This window comes from Muntiacus reevesi, chromosome 14 (genome assembly GCF_963930625.1).
Source record: "Muntiacus reevesi chromosome 14, mMunRee1.1, whole genome shotgun sequence".
NCBI classification, from domain to species: Eukaryota; Metazoa; Chordata; class Mammalia; order Artiodactyla; family Cervidae; genus Muntiacus; species Muntiacus reevesi.
Genome location: NC_089262.1, coordinates 45,371,509 through 45,377,867, shown reverse-complemented (window position 1 = coordinate 45,377,867; position 6,359 = coordinate 45,371,509). Strand labels below are relative to the sequence as shown.

General features: G+C 44.4%; 1 protein-coding gene across 3 annotated transcripts in view; it reads left to right on the top strand.

Moving 5' to 3' along the window:
* The first annotated feature begins 2,748 nt into the window (after positions 1-2,748).
* Positions 2,749-6,359, top strand: part of SLC38A9 (solute carrier family 38 member 9) — an 85,818-nt gene continuing 82,207 nt past the window's right edge. Inside the window, exon 1 of one of the 3 annotated variants that reach the window (XM_065905470.1) lies at positions 2,749-2,932. The gene's annotated coding sequence lies outside the window, so the exon portion shown is untranslated. The other 2 variants (XM_065905473.1, XM_065905471.1) reach the window with 2 other exon arrangements.

Genomic DNA, 6,359 nt, shown 5'->3' with positions numbered 1-6,359 from the left:
GCATCATGGTCTTTTTCAAGGAGATTTAACTACCAGTCAACTAATTCTAAAACGTCTGCCTTCTTTGTTGCATGACCACTCCATTCCATTAGCTTGGTGGTCAACTAGTAATTTAGCAGAGAAGTCTTTATGCCTAGAAGCAAAAAATTAAAAATAAACAATCAAGATTCAAAAAAACTCTTCCAGTGCTTGCCAATTAGTTGTGTCATTGGGGCACTCCTTCAATGGTTAGCTAGATACTTAATAGTTCTGCAGTAGTCTTCACTTCCTCCTTGCACCAACTCTAAAGGTCAACCTGAAGTGAGAGCTTAGGTGGACAGAGTCTTCTCAGGTCTTTTCTGAGTATGTGTCCAGACCAAGGCAGGCATGTGGCCTTCTAGATTCCCCAGAATAAGAGGAAGCTTTTCAAAACCCTTATTCCCCAAGTATCTGCTCCCCCAGCCCCTTCCTTCCCAGGCTTTTGGCCTGCTTATTGTTTGTCTCATCAGTTACACTGTACCCTTATGGCAGTGGCTAATATATTTGCTTTAAATCCTTTTGACAAACCCTGCCTGGGAAGCTAGCTGCCTCAGTCCCGGGGAGGCTCCAGGACAGCCTTGAGCCAAACCTTCAGGGAACCACGAGAGAGGTCAAAACACACAATTACAACTCTTTCTCTTTTTCTTTTTTTTGCCCTCACAGCACTGCCTGTGGGATCTTAGTTCCCTCACCAGCAATTGAACAGGGGCTCTCAGCAGTAAAAGCAGGGACTCCTTAACACTGGACTGCCATGGAATCCTCACAACTCCTTTAGAATAAGGTCCATGTTGCCCTCTGTGTTACCAGCAACCTAAGCCAGGGATGTGGGCTGCTGTCTTCAAGGCCACTGACAAGCTGGAGATGATCACAGAGCTCTCTTGCCAAAATTCAGCAGTCTCTCCTTAAGTGTTCCCCTGGTTGGTGTAATTTTTTTATTAGATTTCAGAGTACCCAAAAAAGTTGACTCTGACAGTTTTGCCAGCTTATTTCTTGCTTTTGTGGGAGGGACAATTTTCAAGTTCCCTATTCAGCTATCTTTGCTGATGTCATTCTACACCATTTCCTTTCACACTTTTCAGCCTTGCCTAAAAATATTTTCTCAGCTTGAAAAGCAGAGAAAAAAGAACATTTTTCTATCACTGGAGTTATCAAAAGAAATGTACTGCTGATCTGAAGAATGTACTGTTGATCTAAAGAGCAGCTGCAAAAGCTTTTAAATACGGATACCATTAGCAAAATAATTTTATCTACCTTAAAGGCGAGGAGGGCATGGCAACCCACTCCAGTATTCTTGCCCAGAGCATCTTATGCTCAGGGGAGCCTGGCGGGCTACAGTCCACAGGGCCACAAAGAATCACACACTATTGAAGTGACTTAGCACGCACCTCAAGGCAACATTCATCACACCACCTGCCTTGTAATTGTCAAATCCTCACTACGACAGGCAGTGTTTGAGAGCACAGGTTTTGGAATAAGACCTTAGTTTGATTTTCAGCTCTTCTGCTGCTTAATAGTTATTGTGCCTTGAGTAACTCACTTAAATTGTCTAGGTCAGCTTCCTTATTTGTAAAATAGGGGTAATACACACTTCTAGAATCATGTGGAAGACTTAAAGAGATATTGAATGTGAGGGTACAGTAGATAATGATCCAACTGTCAATGCAGGGGACACGAGTTCAATCCCTGGTCAGGGAAGAGTCCACATGCTGCACAGCAACTAAGCGCACGCACCACAACTTCTGAGCCCAAGAGCCACAAATACTGAAGCCACGCACCTAGATCCTGTCCGCCACGACAAGAGAAGCCACCACAATGAGAACCCTCTGCAACGAAGAGTAGCCATGCTCTCCACAACTAGACAAAGCCCAGACAGCAACAAAGATACAACATAGCCAAAAATAATAAAAGAAAATATTTTTTAAAGATATTTTGCATGTAAAATGCTTGGCACTCAATATTAGATGTTTGTTAAATTTGGGTTATTTCATATTCCATTAACATATTACATTGTTGGATTTATCCTGGTTGTTTTCCTTCCAAAAAAAAAAAAGTCACCGGTTCCTGTATAAGAAGAGCTTAGGTATCACCATATGCTTTTCAGAAGGCTTACCTTAAGCTGACTTTTAATAACAAGCATATTAATTTTACTTAGTTGTATGTTTATTTGGGGTGGCTCTGGGAGAAACTGTTAGGGATGGGGAGAGGGTGCTTAAAATCCTCCCAAATCCCCTTTCAGGCTCGTGCGTAATTTGCCAACACGTTAAAAATTTTAAAAAGCCTGAGTGTCTAGACAAGGAAGGAAAAGTGACAACTCAACAATTTTTTTTTTCAAACCAGCTTCCCTTGGTATCCACAGAGTTCAAGCACGGGATGAGAGTACAGAGCATCAGCCAGAACATCCTGAAATGAGAGACAGTAGGAAGTCTGCCCTAGATGGAAATGTCACATCAGCCCTTTCTCAGTGGCCTCGCGGGTGGTACCGACTGCAGGAGATCGCGTCCCTCCACTTCGACGACTTCAAGGGCCTCGGACGTACAACAGACTCCAGCGCGGACGTCACGCGGCTGGGGGCAGCGATTTGTCCACCCGTACCGCCCCTCTTTCTGAAGCTGAAGCCCAAGCAAAAGCCGAAGCTGAAGGCGGGGGGCGGAGGGTGGGTTGGGCTCTGCGGCGGGAGGCGTGTTGGTTGTCGCAGAGCCCTCTGGGAGTTGTAGTCCGCGACGGCGGGAGGTTTGACTGCGGCTGCCGGCTTGGTCCTCTCAGAACTCCATCCCCCGCCGGCCCCCGCGACCTAGGCCTTTGCCTTTTCCTGTCCAGGGGAGTAGAAGCCTTGCTGTGGCAAGTTGAGAAGATTGGGGAAGGGGTGTACTCCTTCCCGCCAAACGCTCTGAGTTTCTGGGCTTGGCCTGCTCAGGTAGAGCACGTTCCGGGTTTTGCAATCTCACCTCCGGGGAAGGAGCGGAGGGAAGAGGGGAGAAGCGGCCTGAACGACTGAGCTTGCATCGGAGCGGGCTGTCACTCGGGGAAGTTCTTTGGGGAAACGCGTCGGAACGGTGGCTTCTTGCGGGAGCGGTGAGGACAGAGCTGGGGCCCGTGGAGTCCTGTCCGGAGGGGCAGCGCGCGCTCCTGCAGGGTTCGGGTGCGAGCAAAGTAGGGGACTGAGTCCGTGGCCGGGAGAACTCGAGGGGCTGTGGGAGTCGTGTCTGCCGGAGCCTTAAGGAAAAGGCAAGGTTACAGTGGGTGAAGACCCAGGTGAGAGGAGGGAGGTGGAGAATTGGGAAAATTATAGTAATGGGACTAGGAGAGAGCTAGAGAAGGGAAGTGGGGGCGGAGGATCCCCTTTGATGCCTTGAGCTCGGGCCGCAGATGGCGGGGGCGAGGGGTGGGAAGTGAGGGCCAGACCAGTAAATCCTTGTCACTCTTCTCCCCAACCCCCACCCCCGGCTCGATTGTGAGAGCTAGTGCCCTGATAGTAGGTGGCTTGACATCTTCCTGTCTTAAAATAGCAGAGCTAGAAGGGGTCTTTGAGAGTTACTATCAAGTGCGTTGAGACTTTCCAGATGGGGAAAGTCAGGCCCACCAAGATGAAGAAATTGACTCGCTCACCACCAGACAACCAGTTACTGACTGAAACCTAATTTTCATGACTCTCAAGCCTTGCCTTAATCTATTGCTGCGATCAGTAGATTAGCAAACTCTAACATGTTCCCTCTTCTTTTATCTTTTTACTGCTGTCATATGCAAGGTAACCAGGCAACCCCTGAAGGGAAAGGCTTTAAACTTTTCAATGCGTGGGTGCAAAGTCGCTTCAATCCTTTCAGATTCTTTGCGATCCTATGGGGCTGTAACCCTCCAGGCTCCTCTCTCCATGGGATTCTGCAGGCAAGAATGCTGGAGTGGGTTGTCATGCCCTTCACCAGGGACTCTTCCTGAGCCAGGGATTGAACCAGCGTCTCTTCCCTCTCTTGCACTGGCGGGTGGATTTGTTACCACAGGGGCCACCTGGGAAGCCCTTAAACTTTCCAATAGGTTAAAGAAACCTTGTTTTAACTTGAACAAAAATCTCCTTGCATCACAAACATCTACAAACTTCATGTTAAGATGACAGATCAGTAGCAAACTAAAATGTCACCTACAGATTTTTTGACTGGAAGAAAACAAAGTTCAGCTTTCCCACTGTGTGCCCACTAGAGCTCTGAGAACCTTTAGCCTTAGATTTCTTCTCTCAATCTTAAATGCTGCATATCTCAGTTACATACGTAAAAGTAGTTGCTGTTTATTGTGATTTTCATAATACCCTGAATAGTTACAATAAAAGATAAACAGCATAGGAGGATGGGAGTGCATGAATTACAAATTAAAATAATGATTTATAGTAGTATTTTTTTTAAAGGAGATATGACCATAAAACTAAAAAAAAAAAAAAATCATTAATAGGTTAAAAATCTACCAGGCCAGCATTTTATAATACACTTAAATTTAAGTCCTTTACCAATATACCACTATTCTTTCTTTTTTCCTCACTAAACATAACTTTAGAGCATTATGATAGTGTCCCCAGTGTGGGAGGATAGGTTTTTTGGTGCTACTGCATTGTTTTAACTGGTAATTCCTTTATTAAACCACATTCCCTTCCAGCACTGTCAAATTTACACCTCTTGAAGGATTTGTTGATCCAACTGTCACATCAGAATTTAAATATTATAGCTCCTACTGGTTGACCATTAAGCAATTCATAAGGAAGAGGTTGGGATAAGTTCATTACTGGACTTTATAGAAGTTATAGACTTACAATACATAGAAGAACATACATATACATAACAAAACTGCTTTCACCAGGCTGCCTTTTTAATGATATGATTCCATTTGCTTTTTTTTTTTTTTAGTATCTATTTATTTGACTGCATCAGGTCTTAATTGCGGCGTGTGGGATGTTTTAGTTGTGGCATGTGGAATCTAATTCCTTGACCAGGTATCAAGCCCAGGCCCCTTGCATTGGGAATACAGATTCTTAGCCACTGGACCAATGGGAAAGTCCCCTATTTGCCTTTATATTGGCATACTGGAAAGGTGCGTAAACCATGACCAAACTTGGCCCACTGCCGAATATATGTACTTTTTATGTAGTCTTACTGGAACACAGCCATGCTTACTCATTTATATATTGTCTTTTGTGCTGCAAGGCAAAGTTGAGTAGTTGCACAGACCGTATGGCTGGCAAAGCCTAAGATATTTACTATCTGGCCATTTACAGAAAAAAAAATTATCAACCCCCAGCCTGGTAAACTGAATATAAATGTAGTATCTAAAGGTCTACCATATGCAGAAGTATTAGTTAATAGTAATTCTCACTCATAAATACTTATATGGTGGGTTCATAATCCATTTCTTTGGGCAAAAGCCAGTGCCTGTTATTGCAGATTGTTGCTAGCATCTTGGCAAATGTATTGAGTTGACCAAAAGCTTCGTTTGGTTGTTTTCTGTAAGATCCTGTAGTAGTGCTTTGTTGTCTTTAACTTCATTTGAAACAGTTCTGTTAGATTGTATTGTAAGAGCTGTCATATCAGTGTGCATTAAAAAAAAATTCATCAAAATTGGTGAATTTTTGTGTAGCTATTTTAATATTGAAGATGGAAGGAAAAAAGCAACATTTTTGGCATTTTATGCTTTACTATTTCATGAAAGGTAAAAAGGCAACTGAAACACAAGAATAGACTTGTGCAGTGTGTGGAGAAGGTGGTATGACTGATCAAATGTGACAAATTGGTTTGTGGCTTGTACTGGAGATTTCTTTATTTATGGCTATGCTAGGTCTTTGTTGCTGTGTGGGCTTTTCTCTAGTTGCGGAGAGGAGGGGCTACTGTCTAGTTGCAATGCATGGGCTTCTCATTGCAGTGGCTTCTCTTGTTGTGGAGCACAGGCTGTAGGGTGCACGGGCTTCAGTAGTTGCGGCACATGGGCTCAGTGGTTGTGCCTCCCAGCCTTTAGAGCACAGTCTTGGTAATTGTGGCACACGGACTTAGTTGCCCAGTGGCACGGGGACTCTTCCCAGACCAGGGGTCAAACCTGTGTTCCCTGCATTAGCAGGTGGCCTCTGTAATCATTGAACCATCAAGGAAGTACAGTACTGGAGATTTCTTGCTGGGTGATGTTCCACGTTCGGGTAGACCAGTTGAAGTTGAGAGTGATCAAATCAAGACACTAATGAGAACAGTCAACTTTATATCATGAGGGAAATAGCCAACATGCTCATAAAATCCAAATCAAGCTTTGAAAACCATTTGCACCAGCTTGGTTGTGTTAATCGCTTTGATGTTTGGGTTCCATGTAAGTTAAGCAAA